Source organism: Anomaloglossus baeobatrachus, chromosome 11 (genome assembly GCF_048569485.1).
Source record: "Anomaloglossus baeobatrachus isolate aAnoBae1 chromosome 11, aAnoBae1.hap1, whole genome shotgun sequence".
NCBI classification, from domain to species: domain Eukaryota; kingdom Metazoa; phylum Chordata; class Amphibia; order Anura; family Aromobatidae; genus Anomaloglossus; species Anomaloglossus baeobatrachus.
The window spans coordinates 46,359,175-46,386,923 of NC_134363.1; positions in this window are offsets into that span (position 1 = coordinate 46,359,175).

A 27,749-nucleotide genomic window follows, 5' to 3' on the forward strand; every position below is an offset into this window, starting at 1 on the left:
ATTTCGCCTCAAAATGGCAAAAAATTGCAATACCCCCCCAAATGAACAATTTCGCCTCAAAATGCCAATAAATTGCAATACCCCCCCAAAGGAACAATTTCGCCTCAAAATGGCAAAAAAATTGCAATACCCCCCCAAAGGAACAATTTCGCTTCAAATTGGCCAAAAGTTGCAATACCCCCCAAAGGAATAATTTCGCCTCAAAATGGCAAAAAATTGCAATACCCCCCCCAAAGAAACAATTTCGCTTCAAAATGGCCAAAAGTTGCAATACCCCCCCAAAGGAACAATTTCGCTTCAAAATGGCCAAAAGTTGCAATACCCCCCCAAAGGAATAATTTCGCCTCAAAATGGCCAAAAGTTGCAATACCCCCCCCAAACGAACAATTTCGCATCAAAATGCCGAAAAGTTGCAATACCCCCGGAAAGGAACAATTTCGCTTCAAAATGGCCAAAAGTTGCAATACCCCCCCAAAGGAACAATTTCGCCTCAAAATGCCGAAAAGTTGCAATACCCCCCGAAAGGAACAATTTCGCCTCAAAATGGCAAAAAATTGCAATAGCCCCGCAAAGGAACAATTTCGCCTCAAAATGCCGAAAAGTTGCAATACCCTCCGAAAGAAACAATTTCGCCTCAAAATGGAAGAAAAATTGCAAAACCCCCCCAAAGGAAAAATTTCGCCTCAAAATGCCGAAAAGTTACAATACCCCCTCCAAAGGAACAATTTCGCTTCAAAATGGCCAAAAGTTGCAATACCACCCCAAAGGAACAATTCCGCCTCAAAATGGCAAAAAATTGCAATACCCCCCAAAGGAACAATTTCGCCTCAAAATGCTGAAAAGTTGCAATACCCTCCGAAAGGAACAATTTCGCCTCAAAATGGCAAAAAATTGCAATACCCCCCCAAATGAACAATTTCGCCTCAAAATGCCAATAAATTGCAATACCCCCCCAAAGGAACAATTTCGCCTCAAAATGGCAAAAAAATTGCAATACCCCCCCAAAGGAACAATTTCGCTTCAAATTGGCCAAAAGTTGCATTACCCCCCAAAGGAATAATTTCGCCTCAAAATGGCAAAAAATTGCAATACCCCCCCCAAAGAAACAATTTCGCTTCAAAATGGCCAAAAGTTGCAATACCCCCCCAAAGGAACAATTTCGCTTCAAAATGGCCAAAAGTTGCAATACCCCCCCAAAGGAATAATTTCGCCTCAAAATGGCCAAAAGTTGCAATACCCCCCCAAACGAACAATTTCGCATCAAAATGCCGAAAAGTTGCAATACCCCCGGAAAGGAACAATTTCGCTTCAAAATGGCCAAAAGTTGCAATACCCCCCCAAAGGAACAATTTCGCCTCAAAATGCCGAAAAGTTGCAATACCCCCCGAAAGGAACAATTTCGCCTCAAAATGGCAAAAAATTGCAATAGCCCCGCAAAGGAACAATTTCGCCTCAAAATGCCGAAAAGTTGCAATACCCCCCCAAAGGAACAATTTCGCTTCAAAATGGCCAAAAGTTGCAATACCCCCCCAAAGGAATAATTTCGCCTCAAAATGACAAAAAATTGCAATACCCCCCAAAGGAACAATTTCGCTTCAAAATGGCCAAAAGTTGCAATACCCCCCAAAGGAACAATTTCGCATCAAAATGCCGAAAAGTTGCAATACCCCCGAAAGGAACAATTTCGCTTCAAAATGGCCAAAAGTTGCAATACCCCCCAAAGGAACAATTTCGCCTCAAAATGGAAAAAAATTGCAATACCCCCCCAAAGGAACAATTTTGCTTCAAATTGCCGAAAAGTTGCAATACCCCCCCAAAGGAACAATTTCGCCTCAAAATGTAAAAAAAAATTGCAATAACCTCCCAAAGGAACAATTTCGCGTCAAAATGCCGAAAAGTTTCAATACCCCCCGAAAGGAACAATTTCGCTTCAAAATGGTCAAAAGTTGCAATACCCACCCAAAGGAACAATTTCGCTTCAAAATGGCCAAAAGTTGCAATACCCCCCTAAAGGAACAATTTTGCTTCAAAATGCCGAAAAGTTGCAATACCCCCCCAAAGGAACAATTTCGCTTCAAAATGGCCAAAAGTTGCAATACCCCCCCAAAGGAACAATTTCGCCTCAAAATGGCAAGAAATTGCAATACCCCCCAAAGGAACAATTTCGCCTCAAAATGCCGAAAAGTTGCAATACCCCCCCAAAGGAACAATTTCGCTTCAAAATGGCCAAAAGTTGCAATACCCCCCCAAAGGAACAATTTCGCCTCAAAATGGAAAAAAAATTGCAATACCCCCCAAAGGAACAATTTCGCATCAAATTGCCGAAAAGTTGCAATAACCCCCGAAAGGAACAATTTCGCTTCAAAATGGTCAAAAGTTGCAATACCCCCCAAAGGAACAGTTTCGCCTCAAAATGGCAAAAAATTGCAATACCCCCCCAAAGGAACAATTTCGCTTCAAAATGACCAAAAGTTGCAATACCCCCCCAAAGGAACAATTTCGCTTCAAAATGCTGAAAGGTTGCAATACCCCCCGAAAGGAACAATTTCGCCTCAAAATGGCCAAAAGTTGCAATACCCCCCCAAAGGAACAATTTCGCCTCAAAATGCCGAAAAGTTGCAATACCCCCCGAAAGGAACAATTTCGCCTCAAAATGGAAGAAAAATTGCAATACCCCCCCAAACGAACAATTTCGCCTCAAAATGCCGAAAAGTTGCAATACCCCCTGAAAGGAACAATTTCGCTTCAAAATGGCCAAAAGTTGCAATACCCCCCCAAAGGTACAATTTCGATTCAAAATGGCCAAAAGTTGCAATACCCCCCCAAAGGAACAGTTTCGCCTCAAAATGGCCAAAAATTGTAATACTCCCCCAAAGGAACAATTTCACTTCAAAATGGCCAAAAGTTGCAATACCCCCCCAAAGGAACAATTTCGCCTCAAAATGGAAAAAAATTGCAATACCCCCCAAAGGAACAATTTCTCCTCAAAATGGCCAAAAATTGTAATACGCCCCGAAAGGAACAATTTCGCTTCAAAATGGCCAAAAGTTGCAATACCCCCCCAAAGGATCAATTCCGCCTCAAAATGGCAAAAAATTGCAATACCCCCCAAAGGAACAATTTCGCTTCAAAATGGCCAAAAGTTGCAATACCCCCCCAAAGGAACAATTTCGCCTCAAAATGCCGAAAAGTTGCAATACCCCCCCGAAAGGAACAATTTCGCCTCAAAATGGAAAAAAATTGCAATACCCCCCCAAAGGAACAATTTCGCTTCAAAATGGCCAAAAGTTGCAACACCCCCCCAAAGGAACAATTTCACCTCAAAATGGCAAAAAATTGCAATACCCCCCAAAGGAACAATTTCGCTTCAAAATGCCGAAAAGTTGCAATACCCCCCGAAAGGAACAATTTCGCCTCAAAATGGAAGAAAAATTGCAATACCCCCCCAAACGAACAATTTCGCCTCAAAATGCCGAAAAGTTGCAATACCCCCTGAAAGGAACAATTTCGCTTCAAAATGGCCAAAAGTTGCAATACCCCCCCAAAGGTACAATTTCGATTCAAAATGGCCAAAAGTTGCAATACCCCCCCAAAGGAACAGTTTCGCCTCAAAATGGCCAAAAATTGTAATACTCCCCCAAAGGAACAATTTCACTTCAAAATGGCCAAAAGTTGCAATACCCCCCCAAAGGAACAATTTCGCCTCAAAATGGAAAAAAATTGCAATACCCCCCAAAGGAACAATTTCTCCTCAAAATGGCCAAAAATTGTAATACCCTCCAAAGGAACAATTTCGCTTCAATATGGGCAAAAGTTGCAATACCTCCCCAAAGGAACAATTTCGCCTCAAAATGGCAAAAAATTGCAATACCCCCCCAAAGGAACAATTTTGCCTCAAAATGCCGAAAAGTTGCAATACCCCCCAAAGAAACAATTTCGCTTCAAAATGGCCAAAAGTTGCAATACCCCCCAAAGGAACAATTCCGCCTCAAAATGGAAAAAAAATTGCAATACCCCCCCAAAGGAACAATTGCGCCTCAAAATGCCGAAAAGTTGCAATACGCCCCGAAAGGAACAATTTCGCTTCAAAATGGCCAAAAGTTGCAATACCCCCCCAAAGGATCAATTCCGCCTCAAAATGGCAAAAAATTGCAATACCCCCCAAAGGAACAATTTCGCTTCAAAATGGCCAAAAGTTGCAATACCCCCCCAAAGGAACAATTTCGCCTCAAAATGCCGAAAAGTTGCAATACCCCCCCGAAAGGAACAATTTCGCCTCAAAATGGAAAAAAATTGCAATACCCCCCCAAAGGAACAATTTCGCTTCAAAATGGCCAAAAGTTGCAACACCCCCCCAAAGGAACAATTTCACCTCAAAATGGCAAAAAATTGCAATACCCCCCAAAGGAACAATTTCGCTTCAAAATGCCGAAAAGTTGCAATACCCCCCCAAAGGTACAATTTCGCTTCAAAATGGCCAAAAGTTGCAATACCCCCCAAAGGAACAATTTCGCTTCAATATGGCCAAAAGTTGCAATACCCCCCCAAAGGAACAATTTCGCCTCAAAATGGCAAAAAATTGCAATACCCCCCCAAAGGAACAAATTCGCCTCAAAATGCTGAAACGTTGCAATACCCCCCGAAAGGAACAATTTCGCTTCAAAATGGCCAAAAGTTGCAACACCCCCCAAAGGAACAATTCCGCCTCAAAATGGCAAAAAATTGCAATACCCCCCAAAGGAACAATTCCGCCTCAAAATGCCGAAAAGTTGCAATACCCCCGAAAGGAACAATTTCGCCTCAAAATGGCAAAAAATTGCAATACCCCCCAAAGGAACAATTTCGCCTCAAAATGCCGAAAAGTTGCAATACCCCCGAAAGGAACAATTTCGCTTCAAAATGGCCAAAAGTTGCAATACCCCCCCAAAGGAACAATTTCGCTTCAAAATGGCCAAAAGTTGCAATACCCCCCCAAAGGAACAATTTCGCCTCAAGATGGCAAAAAATTGCAATACCCCCCAAAGGAACAATTTCGCCTCAAAATGCTGAAAAGTTGCAATACCCCCCGAAAAGAACAATTTCGCTTCAAAATGGCCAAAAGTTGCAATACCCCCAAAGGAACAATTTCGCCTGAAAATGGCAAAAAATTGCAATACCCACCAAAGGAACAATTTCGCTTCAAAATGCCAAAAAGTTGCAATACCCCCCCAAAGTAACAATTTCGCCTCAAAATGGCAAAAAATTGCAATACCCCCCAAAGGAACAATTTCGCCTCAAAATGCCGAAAAGTTGCTATACCCCCCCAAAGGAACAATTTCGCCTCAAAATGGAAAAAAATTGCAATACCGCCCCCAAAGGAACAATTTCGCCTCAAAATGCCGAAAATTTGAAATACCCCCCGAAAAGAACAATTTTGCTTCAAAATGGCCAAAAGTTGCAATACCCCCCGAAAGGAACAATTCCGCCTCAAAATGGCAAAAAATTGTAATACCCCCCAAAGGAACAATTTCGCTTCAATATGGCCAAAAGTTGCAATACCCCCCCAAAGGAACAGTTTCGCCTCAAAATGGCAAAAAATTGCAATACCCCCCCAAAGGAACAATTTCGCTTCAAAATGGCCAAAAGTTGCAATACCCCCCCAAAGGAACAATTTCGCCTCAAGATGGCAAAAAATTGCAATACCCCCCAAAGGAACAATTTCGCCTCAAAATGCTGAAAAGTTGCAATACCCCCCGAAAGGAACAATTTCGCTTCAAAATGGCCAAAAGTTGCAATACCCCCAAAGGAACAATTTCGCCTCAAAATGGCAAAAAATTGCAATACCCCCCAAAGGAACAATTTCGCTTCAAAATGCCAAAAAGTTGCAATACCCTCCCAAAGGTACAATTTTGCTTCAAAATGGCCAAAAGTTGCAATACCCCCCCCAAAGTAACAATTTCTCCTCAAAATGGCCAAAAATTTTAATACCCCCCAAAGGAACAATTTCGCTTCAATATGGCCAAAAGTTGCAATACCCCCCCAAAGGAACAATTTCGCCTCAAAATGACAAAAAATTGCCATACCCCCCAAAAGAACAATTTCGCTTCAAAATGGCCAAAAGTTGCAATACCCCCCCAAAGGAACAATTTCGCCTCAAAACGGCAAAAAATTGCAATACCCCCCCAAAGGAACAATTTCGCTTCAATATGGCCAAAAGTTGCAATACCCCCCCAAAGGAACAATTTCGCCTCAAAATAGCAAAAAATTGCAATACCCCCCCAAAGGAACAAATTCACCTCAAAATGCTGAAAAGTTGCAATACCCCCCGAAAGGAACAATTTCGCTTCAAAATGGCCAAAAGTTGCAACACCCCCCCAAAGGAACAATTTCGCCTCAAAATGGCAAAAAATTGCAATACCCCCAAAGGAACAATTTCGCTTCAAAATGCCGAAAAGTTGCAATACCCCCCCAAAGGTACAATTTCGCTTCAAAATGGCCAAAAGTTGCAATACCACCCCAAAGGAACAATTTTGCCTCAAAATGGAAGAAAAATTGCAATACCCCCCCAAAGGAACAATTTCGCCTCAAAATGCCGAAAAGTTTCAATACCCCCCCAAAGGAACAATTTCGCCTCAAAATGCGGAAAAGTTGCAATACCCCCCGAAAGGAACAATTTCGCTTCAAAATGGCCAAAAGTTGCAATACCCCCCCAAAGGAACAATTCCGCATCAAAATGGCAAAAAATTGCAATACCCCCCAAAGGAACAATTCCGCCTCAAAATGCCGAAAAGTTGCAATACCCCCAAAAGGAACAATTTCGCCTCAAAATGCCGAAAAGTTGCAATACCCCCCCAAAGGAACAATTTCGCCTCAAAATGGAAAAAAAATTGCAATACCCCCCCAAAGGAACAATTTCACCTCAAAATGCCGAAAAGTTGAAATACCCCCCGAAAAGAACAATTTTGCTTCAAAATGGCCAAAAGTTGCAATACCCCCCCAAAGGAACAATTCCGCCTCAAAATGGCAAAAAATTGTAATACCCCCCCAAAGGAACAATTTCGCTTCAATATGGCCAAAAGTTGCAATACCCCCCCAAAGGAACAGTTTCGCCTCAAAATGGCAAAAAATTGCAATACCCCCCAAAGGAACAATTTCGCTTCAAAATGGCCAAAAGTTGCAATACCCCCCCAAAGGAACAATTTCGCCTCAAAATGCCGAAAAGTTGCAATAACCCCCGAAAGGAACTATTTAACTTTAAAATGGCCAAAAGTTGCAATACCCCCCCAAAGGAACAATTTCGCCTCAAAATGGAAAAAAATTGCAATACCCCCCCAAAAGAACAATTTTGCTTCAAAATGCCGAAAAGTTGCAATATCCCAGCAAAGGAACAATTTCGCTTCAAAATGGCCAAAAGTTGCAATACCCCCCCAAAGTAACAATTTCTCCTCAAAATGGCCAAAAATTTTAATACCCCCCAAAAGGAACAATTTCGCCTCAAAATGCTGAAAAGTTGCAATACCCCCCGAAAGGAACAATTTCGCTTCAAAATGGCCAAAAGTTGCAATACCCCCAAAGGAACAATTTCGCCTCAAAATGGCAAAAAATTGCAATACCCCAAAGGAACAATTTCGCTTCAAAATGCCAAAAAGTTGCAATACCCCCCCAAAGGTACAATTTCGCTTCAAAATGGCCAAAAGTTGCAATACCCCCCCAAAGGAACAATTTCGCCTCAAAATGCCGAAAAGTTGCAATAACCCCCGAAAGGAACTATTTAACTTTAAAATGGCCAAAAGTTGCAATACCCCCCCAAAGGAACAATTTCGCCTCAAAATGGAAAAAAATTGCAATACCCCCCCAAAAGAACAATTTTGCTTCAAAATGCCGAAAAGTTGCAATATCCCAGCAAAGGAACAATTTCGCTTCAAAATGGCCAAAAGTTGCAATACCACCCCAAAGGAACAATTTCTCCTCAAAATGGCCAAAAATTTTAATACCCCCCAAAAGGAACAATTTCGCTTCAATATGGCCAAAAGTTGCAATACCCCCCCAAAGGAACAATTTCGCCTCAAAATGGCAAAAAATTGCAATACCCCCCCAAAAGAACAATTTCGCTTCAAAATGGCCAAAAGTTGCAATACCCCTCCAAAGGAACAATTTCGCCTCAAAATGGCAAAAAATTGCAATACCCCCCCAAAGGAACAATTTCGCTTCAAAATGGCCAAAAGTTGCAATACCCCCCCAAAGGAACAATTTCGCCTCAAAATGGCAAAAAATTGCAATACCCCCCCAAAGGAACAATTTCGCTTCAAAATGCCGAAAAGTTGCAATGCCCCCCGAAAGGAACAATTTCGCTTCAAAATGGCCAAAAGTTGCAATACCCCCCCAAAGGAACAATTTCGCTTCAAAATGGCCAAAAGTTGCAATACCCCCCCAAAGGAACAATTTCGCCTCAAAATGCCGAAAAGTTGCAATACCCCCCGAAAGGAAGAATTTCGCGTCAAAATGGCCAAAAGTTGCAATACCCCCCCAAAGGAACAATTTCGCCTCAAAATGGCAAGAAATTGCAATACCCTCTCAAAGGAACAATTTCGCCTCAAAATGCCGAAAAGATGCAATACCCCCCAAAGGAACAATTTCGCTTCAAAATGGCCAAAAATGTTAATACCCCCCAAAGGAACAATTTCGCTCCAATATGGCCAAAAGTTGCAATACCTCCCCAAAGGAACAGTTTCGCCTCAAAATGGCAAAAAATTGCAATACCCCCCCAAAGGAACAATTTCGTTTCAAAATGGCCAAAAGTTGCAATACCCCCCCAAAGGAACAATTTCGCCTCAAAATGCTGAAAAGTTGCAATACCGCCCGAAAGGAACAATTTCGCTTCAAAATGGCCAAAAGTTGCGATACCCCCCCAAAGGAACAATTTAGCCTCAAAATGGCAAGAAATTGAAATCCCCCCCAAAGGAACAATTTCGCCTCAAAATGCCAAAAAGTTGCAATACCCCCCGAAAGGAACAATTTCGCTTCAAAATGGCCAAAAATTGCAATACCCCCCCAAAGGAACAATTTCGCCTCAAAATGCCGAAAAGCTGCAATACCCCCCGAAAGGAACAATTTCGCTTCAAAATGGCCAAAAGTTGCAATACCCCCCCAAAGGAACAGTTTCGCCTCAAAATGGCAAAAAATTGCAATACCCCCCCAAAGGAACAATTTCGTTTCAAAATGGCCAAAAGTTGCAATACCCCCCCAAAGGAACAATTTCGCCTCAAAATGCTGAAAAGTTGCAATACCCCCCAAAAGGAACAATTTCGCTTCAAAATGGCCAAAAGTTGCGATACCCCCCCAAAAGAACAATTTCGCCTCAAAATGGCCAAAAATTGTAATACCCCCCCAAAGGAACAATTTCGCTTCAATATGGCCAAAAGTTGCAATACCCCCCCAAAGGAACAATTTCACCTCAAAATGGCAAAAAATTGCAATGCCCCCCCAAAGGAACAATTTCGCTTCAAAATGGCCAAAACTTGCAATACCCCCCCAAAGGAACAATTTCTCCTCAAAATGGCCAAAAATTGTAATACCCTCCAAAGGAACAATTTCGCTTCAATATGGCCAAAAGTTGCAATACCTCCCCAAAGGAACAATTTCGCCTCAAAATGGCAAAAAATTGCAATACCCCCCCAAAGGAACAATTTTGCCTCAAAATGCCGAAAAGTTGCAATACCCCCCAAAGAAACAATTTCGCTTCAAAATGGCCAAAAGTTGCAATACCCCCCAAAGGAACAATTCCGCCTCAAAATGGAAAAAAAATTGCAATACCCCCCCAAAGGAACAATTTCGCCTCAAAATGCCGAAAAGTTGCAATACGCCCCGAAAGGAACAATTTCGCTTCAAAATGGCCAAAAGTTGCAATACCCCCCCAAAGGATCAATTCCGCCTCAAAATGGCAAAAAATTGCAATACCCCCCAAAGGAACAATTTCGCTTCAAAATGGCCAAAAGTTGCAATACCCCCCCAAAGGAACAATTTCGCCTCAAAATGCCGAAAAGTTGCAATACCCCCCCGAAAGGAACAATTTCGCCTCAAAATGGAAAAAAATTGCAATACCCCCCCAAAGGAACAATTTCGCTTCAAAATGGCCAAAAGTTGCAACACCCCCCCAAAGGAACAATTTCACCTCAAAATGGCAAAAAATTGCAATACCCCCCAAAGGAACAATTTCGCTTCAAAATGCCGAAAAGTTGCAATACCCCCCCAAAGGTACAATTTCGCTTCAAAATGGCCAAAAGTTGCAATACCCCCCAAAGGAACAATTTCGCTTCAATATGGCCAAAAGTTGCAATACCCCCCCAAAGGAACAATTTCGCCTCAAAATGGCAAAAAATTGCAATACCCCCCCAAAGGAACAAATTCGCCTCAAAATGCTGAAACGTTGCAATACCCCCCGAAAGGAACAATTTCGCTTCAAAATGGCAAAAGTTGCAACACCCCCCCAAAGGAACAATTCCGCCTCAAAATGGCAAAAAATTGCAATACCCCCCAAAGGAACAATTCCGCCTCAAAATGCCGAAAAGTTGCAATACCCCCGAAAGGAACAATTTCGCCTCAAAATGGCAAAAAATTGCAATACCCCCCAAAGGAACAATTTCGCCTCAAAATGCCGAAAAGTTGCAATACCCCCGAAAGGAACAATTTCGCTTCAAAATGGCCAAAAGTTGCAATACCCCCCCAAAGGAACAATTTCGCTTCAAAATGGCCAAAAGTTGCAATACCCCCCCAAAGGAACAATTTCGCCTCAAGATGGCAAAAAATTGCAATACCCCCCAAAGGAACAATTTCGCCTCAAAATGCTGAAAAGTTGCAATACCCCCCGAAAAGAACAATTTCGCTTCAAAATGGCCAAAAGTTGCAATACCCCCAAAGGAACAATTTCGCCTCAAAATGGCAAAAAATTGCAATACCCACCAAAGGAACAATTTCGCTTCAAAATGCCAAAAAGTTGCAATACCCCCCCAAAGTAACAATTTCGCCTCAAAATGGCAAAAAATTGCAATACCCCCCAAAGGAACAATTTCGCCTCAAAATGCCGAAAAGTTGCTATACCCCCCCAAAGGAACAATTTCGCCTCAAAATGAAAAAAAAATTGCAATACCGCCCCCAAAGGAACAATTTCGCCTCAAAATGCCGAAAATTTGAAATACCCCCCGAAAAGAACAATTTTGCTTCAAAATGGCCAAAAGTTGCAATACCCCCCGAAAGGAACAATTCCGCCTCAAAATGGCAAAAAATTGTAATACCCCCCAAAGGAACAATTTCGCTTCAATATGGCCAAAAGTTGCAATACCCCCCCAAAGGAACAGTTTCGCCTCAAAATGGCAAAAAATTGCAATACCCCCCCAAAGGAACAATTTCGCTTCAAAATGGCCAAAAGTTGCAATACCCCCCCAAAGGAACAATTTCGCCTCAAGATGGCAAAAAATTGCAATACCCCCCAAAGGAACAATTTCGCCTCAAAATGCTGAAAAGTTGCAATACCCCCCGAAAGGAACAATTTCGCTTCAAAATGGCCAAAAGTTGCAATACCCCCAAAGGAACAATTTCGCCTCAAAATGGCAAAAAATTGCAATACCCCCCAAAGGAACAATTTCGCTTCAAAATGCCAAAAAGTTGCAATACCCTCCCAAAGGTACAATTTCGCTTCAAAATGGCCAAAAGTTGCAATACCCCCCCCAAAGTAACAATTTCTCCTCAAAATGGCCAAAAATTTTAATACCCCCCAAAGGAACAATTTCGCTTCAATATGGCCAAAAGTTGCAATACCCCCCCAAAGGAACAATTTCGCCTCAAAATGACAAAAAATTGCCATACCCCCCCAAAAGAACAATTTCGCTTCAAAATGGCCAAAAGTTGCAATACCCCCCCAAAGGAACAATTTTGCCTCAAAACAGCAAAAAATTGCAATACCCCCCCAAAGGAACAATTTCGCTTCAATATGGCCAAAAGTTGCAATACCCCCCCAAAGGAACAATTTCGCCTCAAAATAGCAAAAAATTGCAATACCCCCCCAAAGGAACAAATTCGCCTCAAAATGCTGAAAAGTTGCAATACCCCCCGAAAGGAACAATTTCGCTTCAAAATGGCCAAAAGTTGCAACACCCCCCCAAAGGAACAATTTCGCCTCAAAATGGCAAAAAATTGCAATACCCCCAAAGGAACAATTTCGCTTCAAAATGCCGAAAAGTTGCAATACCCCCCCCAAAGGTACAATTTCGCTTCAAAATGGCTAAAAGTTGCAATACCACCCCAAAGGAACAATTTTGCCTCAAAATGGAAGAAAAATTGCAATACCCCCCAAAGGAACAATTTCGCCTTAAAATGCCGAAAAGTTTCAATACCCCCCCAAAGGAACAATTTCGCCTCAAAATGCGGAAAAGTTGCAATACCCCCCGAAAGGAACAATTTCGCTTCAAAATGGCCAAAAGTTGCAATACCCCCCCAAAGGAACAATTCCGCATCAAAATGGCAAAAAATTGCAATACCCCCCAAAGGAACAATTCCGCCTCAAAATGCCGAAAAGTTGCAATACCCCCAAAAGGAACAATTTCGCCTCAAAATGCCGAAAAGTTGCAATACCCCCCCAAAGGAACAATTTCGCCTCAAAATGGAAAAAAAATTGCAATACCCCCCCAAAGGAACAATTTCACCTCAAAATGCCGAAAAGTTGAAATACCCCCCGAAAAGAACAATTTTGCTTCAAAATGGCCAAAAGTTGCAATACCCCCCCAAAGGAACAATTCCGCCTCAAAATGGCAAAAAATTGTAATACCCCCCCAAAGGAACAATTTCGCTTCAATATGGCCAAAAGTTGCAATACCCCCCCAAAGGAACAGTTTCGCCTCAAAATGGCAAAAAATTGCAATACCCCCCAAAGGAACAATTTCGCTTCAAAATGGCCAAAAGTTGCAATACCCCCCCAAAGGAACAATTTCGCCTCAAGATGGCAAAAATTGCAATACCCCCCAAAGGAACAATTTCGCCTCAAAATGCTGAAAAGTTGCAATACCCCCCGAAAGGAACAATTTCGCTTCAAAATGGCCAAAAGTTGCAATACCCCCAAAGGAACAATTTCGCCTCAAAATGGCAAAAAATTGCAATACCCCAAAGGAACAATTTCGCTTCAAAATGCCAAAAAGTTGCAATACCCCCCCAAAGGTACAATTTCGCTTCAAAATGGCCAAAAGTTGCAATACCCCCCCAAAGGAACAATTTCGCCTCAAAATGCCGAAAAGTTGCAATAACCCCCGAAAGGAACTATTTAACTTTAAAATGGCCAAAAGTTGCAATACCCCCCCAAAGGAACAATTTCGCCTCAAAATGGAAAAAAATTGCAATACCCCCCCAAAAGAACAATTTTGCTTCAAAATGCCGAAAAGTTGCAATATCCCAGCAAAGGAACAATTTCGCTTCAAAATGGCCAAAAGTTGCAATACCCCCCCAAAGTAACAATTTCTCCTCAAAATGGCCAAAAATTTTAATACCCCCCAAAGGAACAATTTCGCTTCAATATGGCCAAAAGTTGCAATACCCCCCCAAAGGAACAATTTCGCCTCAAAATGGCAAAAAATTGCAATACCCCCCCAAAAGAACAATTTCGCTTCAAAATGGCCAAAAGTTGCAATACCCCTTCAAAGGAACAATTTCGCCTCAAAATGGCAAAAAATTGCAATACCCCCCCAAAGGAACAATTTCGCTTCAAAATGGCCAAAAGTTGCAATACCCCCCCAAAGGAACAATTTCGCCTCAAAATGGCAAAAAATTGCAATACCCCCCCAAAGGAACAATTTCGCTTCAAAATGCCGAAAAGTTGCAATGCCCCCCGAAAGGAACAATTTCGCTTCAAAATGGCCAAAAGTTGCAATACCCCCCCAAAGGAACAATTTCGCTTCAAAATGGCCAAAAGTTGCAATACCCCCCCAAAGGAACAATTTCGCCTCAAAATGCCGAAAAGTTGCAATACCCCCCGAAAGGAAGAATTTCGCGTCAAAATGGCCAAAAGTTGCAATACCCCCCCAAAGGAACAATTTCGCCTCAAAATGGCAAGAAATTGCAATACCCTCTCAAAGGAACAATTTCGCCTCAAAATGCCGAAAAGATGCAATACCCCCCAAAGGAACAATTTCGCTTCAAAATGGCCAAAAATGTTAATACCCCCCAAAGGAACAATTTCGCTCCAATATGGCCAAAAGTTGCAATACCCCCCCAAAGGAACAATTTCGTTTCAAAATGGCCAAAAGTTGCAATACCCCCCCAAAGGAACAATTTCGCCTCAAAATGCTGAAAAGTTGCAATACCGCCCGAAAGGAACAATTTCGCTTCAAAATGGCCAAAAGTTGCGATACCCCCCCAAAGGAACAATTTAGCCTCAAAATGGCAAGAAATTGAAATCCCCCCCAAAGGAACAATTTCGCCTCAAAATGCCAAAAAGTTGCAATACCCCCCGAAAGGAACAATTTCGCTTCAAAATGGCCAAAAATTGCAATACCCCCCCAAAGGAACAATTTCGCCTCAAAATGCCGAAAAGTTGCAATACCCCCCGAAAGGAACAATTTCGCTTCAAAATGGCCAAAAGTTGCAATACCCCCCCAAAGGAACAGTTTCGCCTCAAAATGGCAAAAAATTGCAATACCCCCCCAAAGGAACAATTTCGTTTCAAAATGGCCAAAAGTTGCAATACCCCCCAAAGGAACAATTTCGCCTCAAAATGCTGAAAAGTTGCAATACCCCCCAAAAGGAACAATTTCGCTTCAAAATGGCCAAAAGTTGCGATACCCCCCCAAAAGAACAATTTCGCCTCAAAATGGCCAAAAATTGTAATACCCCCCCAAAGGAACAATTTCGCTTCAATATGGCCAAAAGTTGCAATACCCCCCCAAAGGAACAATTTCACCTCAAAATGGCAAAAAATTGCAATGCCCCCCCAAAGGAACAATTTCGCTTCAAAATGGCCAAAACTTGCAATACCCCCCCAAAGGAACAATTTCGCCTCAAAATGCTGAAAAGTTGCAATACCCCCCGAAAGGAACAATTTCGCTTCAAAATGGCCAAAAGTTGCAATATCCCCCCAAAGGAACAATTTCGCCTCAAAATGGCAAAAAATTGCAATATCCCCCAAAGGAACAATTTCGCTTCAAAATGCCGAAAAGTTGCAATACCCCCCAAAGGTACAATTTCGCTTCAAAATGCCGAAAAGTTGCAATACCCCCCGAAAGGAACAATTTCGCTTCAAAATGGCCAAAAGTTGCAATACCCCCCCAAAGGAACAATTTCGCTTCAAAATGGCCAAAAGTTGCAATATCCCCCCAAAGGAACAATTTCGCCTCAAAATGCCGAAAAGTTGCAATACCCCCCGAAAGGAACAATTTCACCTCAAAATGGAAGAAAAATTGCAATGCCCCCCCAAAGGAACAATTTCGCTTCAAAATGGCCAAAAGTTGCAATACCCCCCCAAAGGAACAATTTCGCCTCAAAATGCTGAAAAGTTGCAATACCCCCCGAAAGGAACAATTTCGCTTCAAAAGGCCAAAAGTTGAAATACCCCCCCAAAGGAACAATTTCACCTCAAAATGGAAGAAAAATTGCAATACCCCCCAAAGGAACAATTTCGCCTCAAAATGCCGAAAAGTTGCAATACCCCCCCAAAGGAACAATTTCGCCTCAAAATGGAAAAAAAATTGCAATACCCCCCCAAAGGAACAATTTCGCATCAAAATGCCGAAAAGTTGCAATACCCCCCGAAAGGAACAATTTCGCTTCAAAATGGCCAAAAGTTGCAATACCCCCCCAAAGGAACAATTCCGCCTCAAAATGGCAAAAAATTGCAATGCCCCCCCAAAGGAACAATTTCGCTTCAAAATGGCCAAAAGTTGCAATACCCCCCCAAAGGAACAATTTCGCCTCAAAATGGAAAAAAATTGCAATTCCCCCCCAAAGGAACAATTTCGCTTCAAAATGCCGAAAAGTTGCAATAACCCCCAAAGGAACAATTTCGCCTCAAAATGGCCAAAAATTGTAATACCCCCTCAAAGGAACAATTTCGCTTCAATATGGCCAAAAGTTGCAATACCCCCCCAAAGGAACAGTTTCGCCTCAAAATGGCAAAAATTGCAATACCCCCCCAAAGGAACAATTTCGCTTCAAAATGCCGAAAAGTTGCAATACCCCCCAAAGGAACAATTTCGCTTCAAAATGGCCAAAAGTTGCAATACCCCCCCAAAGAAACAATTTCGCCTCAAAATGCCGAAAAGTTGCAATACCCCCCGAAAGGAACAATTTCGCTTCAAAATGGCCAAAAGTTGCAATACCCCCCCAAAGGATCAATTCCGCCTCAAAATGGCAAAAAATTGCAAAACCCCCCCCAAAGGAACAATTTCGCTTCAAAATGGCCAAAAGTTGCAATACCCCCCCAAAGGAACAATTCCGCCTCAAAATGGCAAAACATTGTAATACCCCCCAAAGGAACAATTTCGCTTCAATATGGCCAAAAGTTGCAATACCCCCCCAAAGGAACAGTTTCGCCTCAAAATGGCAAAAAATTGCAATACCCCCCCAAAGGAACAATTTCGCTTCAAAATGGCCAAAAGTTGCAATACCCCCCCAAAGGAACAATTTCGCCTCAAGATGGCAAAAAATTGCAATACCCCCAAAGGAACAATTTCGCCTCAAAATGCTGAAAAGTTGCAATACCCCCCGAAAGGAACAATTTCGCTTCAAAATGGCCAAAAGTTGCAATACCCCCAAAGGAACAATTTCGCCTCAAAATGGCAAAAAATTGCAATACCCCCCAAAGGAACAATTTCGCTTCAAAATGCCAAAAAGTTGCAATACCCTCCCAAAGGTACAATTTCGCTTCAAAATGGCCAAAAGTTGCAATACCCCCCCCAAAGTAACAATTTCTCCTCAAAATGGCCAAAAATTTTAATACCCCCCAAAGGAACAATTTCGCTTCAATATGGCCAAAAGTTGCAATACCCCCCCAAAGGAACAATTTCGCCTCAAAATGGCAAAAAATTGCCATACCCCCCCAAAAGAACAATTTCGCTTCAAAATGGCCAAAAGTTGCAATACCCCCCCAAAGGAACAATTTCGCCTCAAAACGGCAAAAAATTGCAATACCCCCCCCAAAGGAACAATTTCGCTTCAATATGGCCAAAAGTTGCAATACCCCCCCAAAGGAACAATTTCGCCTCAAAATGGCAAAAAATTGCAATACCCCCCCAAAGGAACAAATTCGCCTCAAAATGCTGAAAAGTTGCAATACCCCCCGAAAGGAACAATTTCGCTTCAAAATGGCCAAAAGTTGCAATACCCCCAAAGGAACAATTTCGCCTCAAAATGGCAAAAAATTGCAATACCCCCCAAAGGAACAATTTCGCTTCAAAATGCCAAAAAGTTGCAATACCCTCCCAAAGGTACAATTTCGCTTCAAAATGGCCAAAAGTTGCAATACCCCCCCCAAAGTAACAATTTCTCCTCAAAATGGCCAAAAATTTTAATACCCCCCAAAGGAACAATTTCGCTTCAATATGGCCAAAAGTTGCAATACCCCCCCAAAGGAACAGTTTCGCCTCAAAATGGCAAAAATTGCAATACCCCCCCAAAGGAACAATTTCGCTTCAAAATGCCGAAAAGTTGCAATACCCCCCAAAGGAACAATTTCGCTTCAAAATGGCCAAAAGTTGCAATACCCCCCCAAAGAAACAATTTCGCCTCAAAATGCCGAAAAGTTGCAATACCCCCCGAAAGGAACAATTTCGCTTCAAAATGGCCAAAAGTTGCAATACCCCCCCAAAGGATCAATTCCGCCTCAAAATGGCAAAAAATTGCAAAACCCCCCCCAAAGGAACAATTTCGCTTCAAAATGGCCAAAAGTTGCAATACCCCCCCAAAGGAACAATTCCGCCTCAAAATGGCAAAACATTGTAATACCCCCCAAAGGAACAATTTCGCTTCAATATGGCCAAAAGTTGCAATACCCCCCCAAAGGAACAGTTTCGCCTCAAAATGGCAAAAAATTGCAATACCCCCCCAAAGGAACAATTTCGCTTCAAAATGGCCAAAAGTTGCAATACCCCCCCAAAGGAACAATTTCGCCTCAAGATGGCAAAAAATTGCAATACCCCCAAAGGAACAATTTCGCCTCAAAATGCTGAAAAGTTGCAATACCCCCCGAAAGGAACAATTTCGCTTCAAAATGGCCAAAAGTTGCAATACCCCCAAAGGAACAATTTCGCCTCAAAATGGCAAAAAATTGCAATACCCCCCAAAGGAACAATTTCGCTTCAAAATGCCAAAAAGTTGCAATACCCTCCCAAAGGTACAATTTCGCTTCAAAATGGCCAAAAGTTGCAATACCCCCCCCAAAGTAACAATTTCTCCTCAAAATGGCCAAAAATTTTAATACCCCCCAAAGGAACAATTTCGCTTCAATATGGCCAAAAGTTGCAATACCCCCCCAAAGGAACAATTTCGCCTCAAAATGGCAAAAAATTGCCATACCCCCCCAAAAGAACAATTTCGCTTCAAAATGGCCAAAAGTTGCAATACCCCCCCAAAGGAACAATTTCGCCTCAAAACGGCAAAAAATTGCAATACCCCCCCAAAGGAACAATTTCGCTTCAATATGGCCAAAAGTTGCAATACCCCCCCAAAGGAACAATTTCGCCTCAAAATGGCAAAAAATTGCAATACCCCCCCAAAGGAACAAATTCGCCTCAAAATGCTGAAAAGTTGCAATACCCCCCGAAAGGAACAATTTCGCTTCAAAATGGCCAAAAGTTGCAACACCCCCCCAAAGGAACAATTTCGCCTCAAAATGGCAAAAAATTGCAATACCTCCAAAGGAACAATTTCGCTTCAAAATGCCGAAAAGTTGCAATACCCCCCCAAAGGTACAATTTCGCTTCAAAATGGCCAAAAGTTGCAATACCACCCCAAAGGAACAATTTCGCCTCAAAATGGAAGAAAAATTGCAATACCCCCCCAAAGGAACAATTTCGCCTCAAAATGCCGAAAAGTTTCAATACCCCCCCAAAGGAACAATTTCGCCTCAAAATGCGGAAAAGTTGCAATACCCCCCGAAAGGAACAATTTCGCTTCAAAATGGCCAAAAGTTGCAATACCCCCCCAAAGGAACAATTCCGCATCAAAATGGCAAAAAATTGCAATACCCCCCAAAGGAACAATTCCGCCTCAAAATGCCGAAAAGTTGCAATACCCCCAAAAGGAACAATTTTGCCTCAAAATGCCGAAAAGTTGCAATACCCCCCCAAAGGAACAATTTCGCCTCAAAATAGAAAAAAAATTGCAATACCCCCCCAAAGGAACAATTTCACCTCAAAATGCCGAAAAGTTGAAATACCCCCCGAAAAGAACAATTTTGCTTCAAAATGGCCAAAAGTTGCAATACCCCTCCAAAGGAACAATTCCGCCTCAAAATGGCAAAAAATTGTAATACCCCCCCAAAGGAACAATTTCGCTTCAATATGGCCAAAAGTTGCAATACCCCCCCAAAGGAACAGTTTCGCCTCAAAATGGCAAAAAATTGCAATACCCCCCAAAGGAACAATTTCGCTTCAAAATGGCCAAAAGTTGCAATACCCCCCCAAAGGAACAATTTCGCCTCAAGATGGCAAAAATTGCAATACCCCCCAAAGGAACAATTTCGCCTCAAAATGCTGAAAAGTTGCAATACCCCCCGAAAGGAACAATTTCGCTTCAAAATGGCCAAAAGTTGCAATACCCCCAAAGGAACAATTTCGCCTCAAAATGGCAAAAAATTGCAATACCCCAAAGGAACAATTTCGCTTCAAAATGCCAAAAAGTTGCAATACCCCCCCAAAGGTACAATTTCGCTTCAAAATGGCCAAAAGTTGCAATACCCCCCCAAAGGAACAATTTCGCCTCAAAATGCCGAAAAGTTGCAATAACCCCCGAAAGGAACTATTTCACTTTAAAATGGCCAAAAGTTGCAATACCCCCCCAAAGGAACAATTTCGCCTCAAAATGGAAAAAAATTGCAATAACCCCCCAAAAGGACAATTTCGCTTCAAAATACCGAAAAGTTGCAATACCCCAGCAAAGGAACAATTTCGCTTCAAAATGGCCAAAAGTTGCAATACCCCCCCAAAGTAACAATTTCTCCTCAAAATGGCCAAAAATTTTAATACCCCCCAAAGGAACAATTTCGCTTCAATATGGCCAAAAGTTGCAATACCCCCCCAAAGGAACAATTTCGCCTCAAAATGGCAAAAAATTGCAATACCCCCCCAAAAGAACAATTTCGCTTCAAAATGGCCAAAAGTTGCAATACCCCTCCAAAGGAACAATTTCGCCTCAAAATGGCAAAAAATTGCAATACCCCCCCAAAGGAACAATTTCGCTTCAAAATGGCCAAAAGTTGCAATACCCCCCCAAAGGAACAATTTCGCCTCAAAATGGCAAAAAATTGCAATACCCCCCCAAAGGAACAATTTCGCTTCAAAATGCCGAAAAGTTGCAATGCCCCCCGAAAGGAACAATTTCGCTTCAAAATGGCCAAAAGTTGCAATACCCCCCCAAAGGAACAATTTCGCTTCAAAAAGGCCAAAAGTTGCAATACCCCCCCAAAGGAACAATTTCGCCTCAAAATGCCGAAAAGTTGCAATACCCCCCGAAAGGAAGAATTTCGCGTCAAAATGGCCAAAAGTTGCAATACCCCCCCAAAGGAACAATTTCGCCTCAAAATGGCAAGAAATTGCAATACCCTCTCAAAGGAACAATTTCGCCTCAAAATGCCGAAAAGATGCAATACCCCCCAAAGGAACAATTTCGCTTCAAAATGGCCAAAAATGTTAATACCCCCCAAAGGAACAATTTCGCTTCAATATGGCCAAAAGTTGCAATACCTCCCCAAAGGAACAGTTTCGCCTCAAAATGGCAAAAAATTGCAATACCCCCCCAAAGGAACAATTTCGTTTCAAAATGGCCAAAAGTTGCAATACCCCCCCAAAGGAACAATTTCGCCTTAAAATGCTGAAAAGTTGCAATACCGCCCGAAAGGAACAATTTCGCTTCAAAATGGCCAAAAGTTGCGATACCCCCCCAAAGGAACAATTTCGCCTCAAAATGCCAAAAAGTTGCAATACCCCCCGAAAGGAACAATTTCGCTTCAAAATGGCCAAAAATTGCAATACCCCCCCAAAGGAACAATTTCGCTTCAAAATGGCCAAAAGTTGAAATATCCCCCCAAAGGAACAATTTCGCCTCAAAATGGAAGAAAAATTGCAATACCCCCCCAAAGGACCAATTTCGCCTCAAAATGCCGAAAAGTTGCAATACCCCCCGAAAGGAACAATTTCGCTTCAAAATGGCCAAAAGTTGCAATACCCCCCCAAAGGAACAATTTCGCCTCAAAATGCCGAAAAGTTGCAATACCCCCCGAAAGGAACAATTTCGCTTCAAAATGGCCAAAAGTTGCAATACCACCCCAAAGGAACAGTTTCGCCTCAAAATGGCAAAAAATTGCAATACCCCCCCAAAGGAACAATTTCGTTTCAAAATGGCCAAAAGTTGCAATACCCCCCCAAAGGAACAATTTCGCCTCAAAATGCTGAAAAGTTGCAATACCCCCCAAAAGGAACAATTTCGCTTCAAAATGGCCAAAAGTTGCGATACCCCCCCAAAAGAACAATTTCGCCTCAAAATGGCCAAAAGTTGCAATACCCCCCCAAAGGAACAATTTCGCCTCAAGATGGCAAAAAATTGCAATACCCCCAAAGGAACAATTTCGCCTCAAAATGCTGAAAAGTTGCAATACCCCCCGAAAGGAACAATTTCGCTTCAAAATGGCCAAAAGTTGCAATACCCCCAAAGGAACAATTTCGCCTCAAAATGGCAAAAAATTGCAATACCCCCCAAAGGAACAATTTCGCTTCAAAATGCCAAAAAGTTGCAATACCCTCCCAAAGGTACAATTTCGCTTCAAAATGGCCAAAAGTTGCAATACCCCCCCCAAAGTAACAATTTCTCCTCAAAATGGCCAAAAATTTTAATACCCCCCAAAGGAACAATTTCGCTTCAATATGGCCAAAAGTTGCAATACCCCCCCAAAGGAACAATTTCGCCTCAAAATGGCAAAAAATTGCCATACCCCCCCAAAAGAACAATTTCGCTTCAAAATGGCCAAAAGTTGCAATACCCCCCCAAAGGAACAATTTCGCCTCAAAACGGCAAAAAATTGCAATACCCCCCCAAAGGAACAATTTCGCTTCAATATGGCCAAAAGTTGCAATACCCCCCCAAAGGAACAATTTCGCCTCAAAATGGCAAAAAATTGCAATACCCCCCCAAAGGAACAAATTCGCCTCAAAATGCTGAAAAGTTGCAATACCCCCCGAAAGGAACAATTTCGCTTCAAAATGGCCAAAAGTTGCAACACCCCCCCAAAGGAACAATTTCGCCTCAAAATGGCAAAAAATTGCAATACCTCCAAAGGAACAATTTCGCTTCAAAATGCCGAAAAGTTGCAATACCCCCCCAAAGGTACAATTTCGCTTCAAAATGGCCAAAAGTTGCAATACCACCCCAAAGGAACAATTTCGCCTCAAAATGGAAGAAAAATTGCAATACCCCCCCAAAGGAACAATTTCGCCTCAAAATGCCGAAAAGTTTCAATACCCCCCCAAAGGAACAATTTCGCCTCAAAATGCGGAAAAGTTGCAATACCCCCCGAAAGGAACAATTTCGCTTCAAAATGGCCAAAAGTTGCAATACCCCCCCAAAGGAACAATTCCGCATCAAAATGGCAAAAAATTGCAATACCCCCCAAAGGAACAATTCCGCCTCAAAATGCCGAAAAGTTGCAATACCCCCAAAAGGAACAATTTCGCCTCAAAATGCCGAAAAGTTGCAATACCCCCCCAAAGGAACAATTTCGCCTTAAAATGGAAAAAAAATTGCAATACCCCCCCAAAGGAACAATTTCACCTCAAAATGCCGAAAAGTTGAAATACCCCCCGAAAAGAACAATTTTGCTTCAAAATGGCCAAAAGTTGCAATACCCCTCCAAAGGAACAATTCCGCCTCAAAATGGCAAAAAATTGTAATACCCCCCCAAAGGAACAATTTCGCTTCAATATGGCCAAAAGTTGCAATACCCCCCCAAAGGAACAGTTTCGCCTCAAAATGGCAAAAAATTGCAATACCCCCCAAAGGAACAATTTCGCTTCAAAATGGCCAAAAGTTGCAATACCCCCCCAAAGGAACAATTTCGCCTCAAGATGGCAAAAATTGCAATACCCCCAAAAGGAACAATTTCGCCTCAAAATGCTGAAAAGTTGCAATACCCCCCGAAAGGAACAATTTCGCTTCAAAATGGCCAAAAGTTGCAATACCCCCAAAGGAACAATTTCGCCTCAAAATGGCAAAAAATTGCAATACCCCAAAGGAACAATTTCGCTTCAAAATGCCAAAAAGTTGCAATACCCCCCCAAAGGTACAATTTCGCTTCAAAATGGCCAAAAGTTGCAATACCCCCCCAAAGGAACAATTTCGCCTCAAAATGCCGAAAAGTTGCAATAACCCCCGAAAGGAACTATTTCACTTTAAAATGGCCAAAAGTTGCAATACCCCCCCAAAGGAACAATTTCGCCTCAAAATGGAAAAAAATTGCAATAACCCCCCAAAAGGACAATTTCGCTTCAAAATACCGAAAAGTTGCAATACCCCAGCAAAGGAACAATTTCGCTTCAAAATGGCCAAAAGTTGCAATACCCCCCCAAAGTAACAATTTCTCCTCAAAATGGCCAAAAATTTTAATACCCCCCAAAGGAACAATTTCGCTTCAATATGGCCAAAAGTTGCAATACCCCCCCAAAGGAACAATTTCGCCTCAAAATGGCAAAAAATTGCAATACCCCCCCAAAAGAACAATTTCGCTTCAAAATGGCCAAAAGTTGCAATACCCCTCCAAAGGAACAATTTCGCCTCAAAATGGCAAAAAATTGCAATACCCCCCCAAAGGAACAATTTCGCTTCAAAATGGCCAAAAGTTGCAATACCCCCCCAAAGGAACAATTTCGCCTCAAAATGGCAAAAAATTGCAATACCCCCCCAAAGGAACAATTTCGCTTCAAAATGCCGAAAAGTTGCAATGCCCCCCGAAAGGAACAATTTCGCTTCAAAATGGCCAAAAGTTGCAATACCCCCCCAAAGGAACAATTTCGCTTCAAAAAGGCCAAAAGTTGCAATACCCCCCCAAAGGAACAATTTCGCCTCAAAATGCCGAAAAGTTGCAATACCCCCCGAAAGGAAGAATTTCGCGTCAAAATGGCCAAAAGTTGCAATACCCCCCCAAAGGAACAATTTCGCCTCAAAATGGCAAGAAATTGCAATACCCTCTCAAAGGAACAATTTCGCCTCAAAATGGAAAAAAAATTGCAATACCCCCCCAAAGGAACAATTTCACCTCAAAATGCCGAAAAGTTGAAATACCCCCCGAAAAGAACAATTTTGCTTCAAAATGGCCAAAAGTTGCAATACCCCTCCAAAGGAACAATTCCGCCTCAAAATGGCAAAAAATTGTAATACCCCCCCAAAGGAACAATTTCGCTTCAATATGGCCAAAAGTTGCAATACCCCCCCAAAGGAACAGTTTCGCCTCAAAATGGCAAAAAATTGCAATACCCCCCAAAGGAACAATTTCGCTTCAAAATGGCCAAAAGTTGCAATACCCCCCCAAAGGAACAATTTCGCCTCAAGATGGCAAAAATTGCAATACCCCCCAAAGGAACAATTTCGCCTCAAAATGCTGAAAAGTTGCAATACCCCCCGAAAGGAACAATTTCGCTTCAAAATGGCCAAAAGTTGCAATACCCCCAAAGGAACAATTTCGCCTCAAAATGGCAAAAAATTGCAATACCCCAAAGGAACAATTTCGCTTCAAAATGCCAAAAAGTTGCAATACCCCCCCAAAGGTACAATTTCGCTTCAAAATGGCCAAAAGTTGCAATACCCCCCCAAAGGAACAATTTCGCCTCAAAATGCCGAAAAGTTGCAATAACCCCCGAAAGGAACTATTTCACTTTAAAATGGCCAAAAGTTGCAATACCCCCCCAAAGGAACAATTTCGCCTCAAAATGGAAAAAAATTGCAATAACCCCCCAAAAGGACAATTTCGCTTCAAAATACCGAAAAGTTGCAATACCCCAGCAAAGGAACAATTTCGCTTCAAAATGGCCAAAAGTTGCAATACCCCCCCAAAGTAACAATTTCTCCTCAAAATGGCCAAAAATTTTAATACCCCCCAAAGGAACAATTTCGCTTCAATATGGCCAAAAGTTGCAATACCCCCCCAAAGGAACAATTTCGCCTCAAAATGGCAAAAAATTGCAATACCCCCCCAAAAGAACAATTTCGCTTCAAAATGGCCAAAAGTTGCAATACCCCTCCAAAGGAACAATTTCGCCTCAAAATGGCAAAAAATTGCAATACCCCCCCAAAGGAACAATTTCGCTTCAAAATGGCCAAAAGTTGCAATACCCCCCCAAAGGAACAATTTCGCCTCAAAATGGCAAAAAATTGCAATACCCCCCCAAAGGAACAATTTCGCTTCAAAATGCCGAAAAGTTGCAATGCCCCCCGAAAGGAACAATTTCGCTTCAAAATGGCCAAAAGTTGCAATACCCCCCCAAAGGAACAATTTCGCTTCAAAAAGGCCAAAAGTTGCAATACCCCCCCAAAGGAACAATTTCGCCTCAAAATGCCGAAAAGTTGCAATACCCCCCGAAAGGAAGAATTTCGCGTCAAAATGGCCAAAAGTTGCAATACCCCCCCAAAGGAACAATTTCGCCTCAAAATGGCAAGAAATTGCAATACCCTCTCAAAGGAACAATTTCGCCTCAAAATGGAAAAAAAATTGCAATACCCCCCCAAAGGAACAATTTCACCTCAAAATGCCGAAAAGTTGAAATACCCCCCGAAAAGAACAATTTTGCTTCAAAATGGCCAAAAGTTGCAATACCCCTCCAAAGGAACAATTCCGCCTCAAAATGGCAAAAAATTGTAATACCCCCCCAAAGGAACAATTTCGCTTCAATATGGCCAAAAGTTGCAATACCCCCCCAAAGGAACAGTTTCGCCTCAAAATGGCAAAAAATTGCAATACCCCCCAAAGGAACAATTTCGCTTCAAAATGGCCAAAAGTTGCAATACCCCCCCCAAAGGAACAATTTCGCCTCAAGATGGCAAAAATTGCAATACCCCCCAAAGGAACAATTTCGCCTCAAAATGCTGAAAAGTTGCAATACCCCCCGAAAGGAACAATTTCGCTTCAAAATGGCCAAAAGTTGCAATACCCCCAAAGGAACAATTTCGCCTCAAAATGGCAAAAAATTGCAATACCCCAAAGGAACAATTTCGCTTCAAAATGCCAAAAAGTTGCAATACCCCCCCAAAGGTACAATTTCGCTTCAAAATGGCCAAAAGTTGCAATACCCCCCCAAAGGAACAATTTCGCCTCAAAATGCCGAAAAGTTGCAATAACCCCCGAAAGGAACTATTTCACTTTAAAATGGCCAAAAGTTGCAATACCCCCCCAAAGGAACAATTTCGCCTCAAAATGGAAAAAAATTGCAATAACCCCCCAAAAGGACAATTTCGCTTCAAAATACCGAAAAGTTGCAATACCCCAGCAAAGGAACAATTTCGCTTCAAAATGGCCAAAAGTTGCAATACCCCCCCAAAGTAACAATTTCTCCTCAAAATGGCCAAAAATTTTAATACCCCCCAAAGGAACAATTTCGCTTCAATATGGCCAAAAGTTGCAATACCCCCCCAAAGGAACAATTTCGCCTCAAAATGGCAAAAAATTGCAATACCCCCCCAAAAGAACAATTTCGCTTCAAAATGGCCAAAAGTTGCAATACCCCCCCAAAGGAACAATTTCGCCTCAAAATGGCAAAAAATTGCAATACCCCCCCAAAGGAACAATTTCGCTTCAAAATGCCGAAAAGTTGCAATGCCCCCCGAAAGGAACAATTTCGCTTCAAAATGGCCAAAAGTTGCAATACCCCCCCAAAGGAACAATTTCGCTTCAAAAAGGCCAAAAGTTGCAATACCCCCCCAAAGGAACAATTTCGCCTCAAAATGCCGAAAAGTTGCAATACCCCCCGAAAGGAAGAATTTCGCGTCAAAATGGCCAAAAGTTGCAATACCCCCCCAAAGGAACAATTTCGCCTCAAAATGGCAAGAAATTGCAATACCCTCTCAAAGGAACAATTTCGCCTCAAAATGCCGAAAAGATGCAATACCCCCCAAAGGAACAATTTCGCTTCAAAATGGCCAAAAATGTTAATACCCCCCAAAGGAACAATTTCGCTTCAATATGGCCAAAAGTTGCAATACCTCCCCAAAGGAACAGTTTCGCCTCAAAATGGCAAAAAATTGCAATACCCCCCCAAAGGAACAATTTCGTTTCAAAATGGCCAAAAGTTGCAATACCCCCCCAAAGGAACAATTTCGCCTTAAAATGCTGAAAAGTTGCAATACCGCCCGAAAGGAACAATTTCGCTTCAAAATGGCCAAAAGTTGCGATACCCCCCCAAAGGAACAATTTCGCCTCAAAATGCCAAAAAGTTGCAATACCCCCCAAAGGAACAATTTCGCTTCAAAATGGCCAAAAGTTGCAATACCCCCCCAAAGGAACAATTTCGCCTCAAGATGGCAAAAATTGCAATACCCCC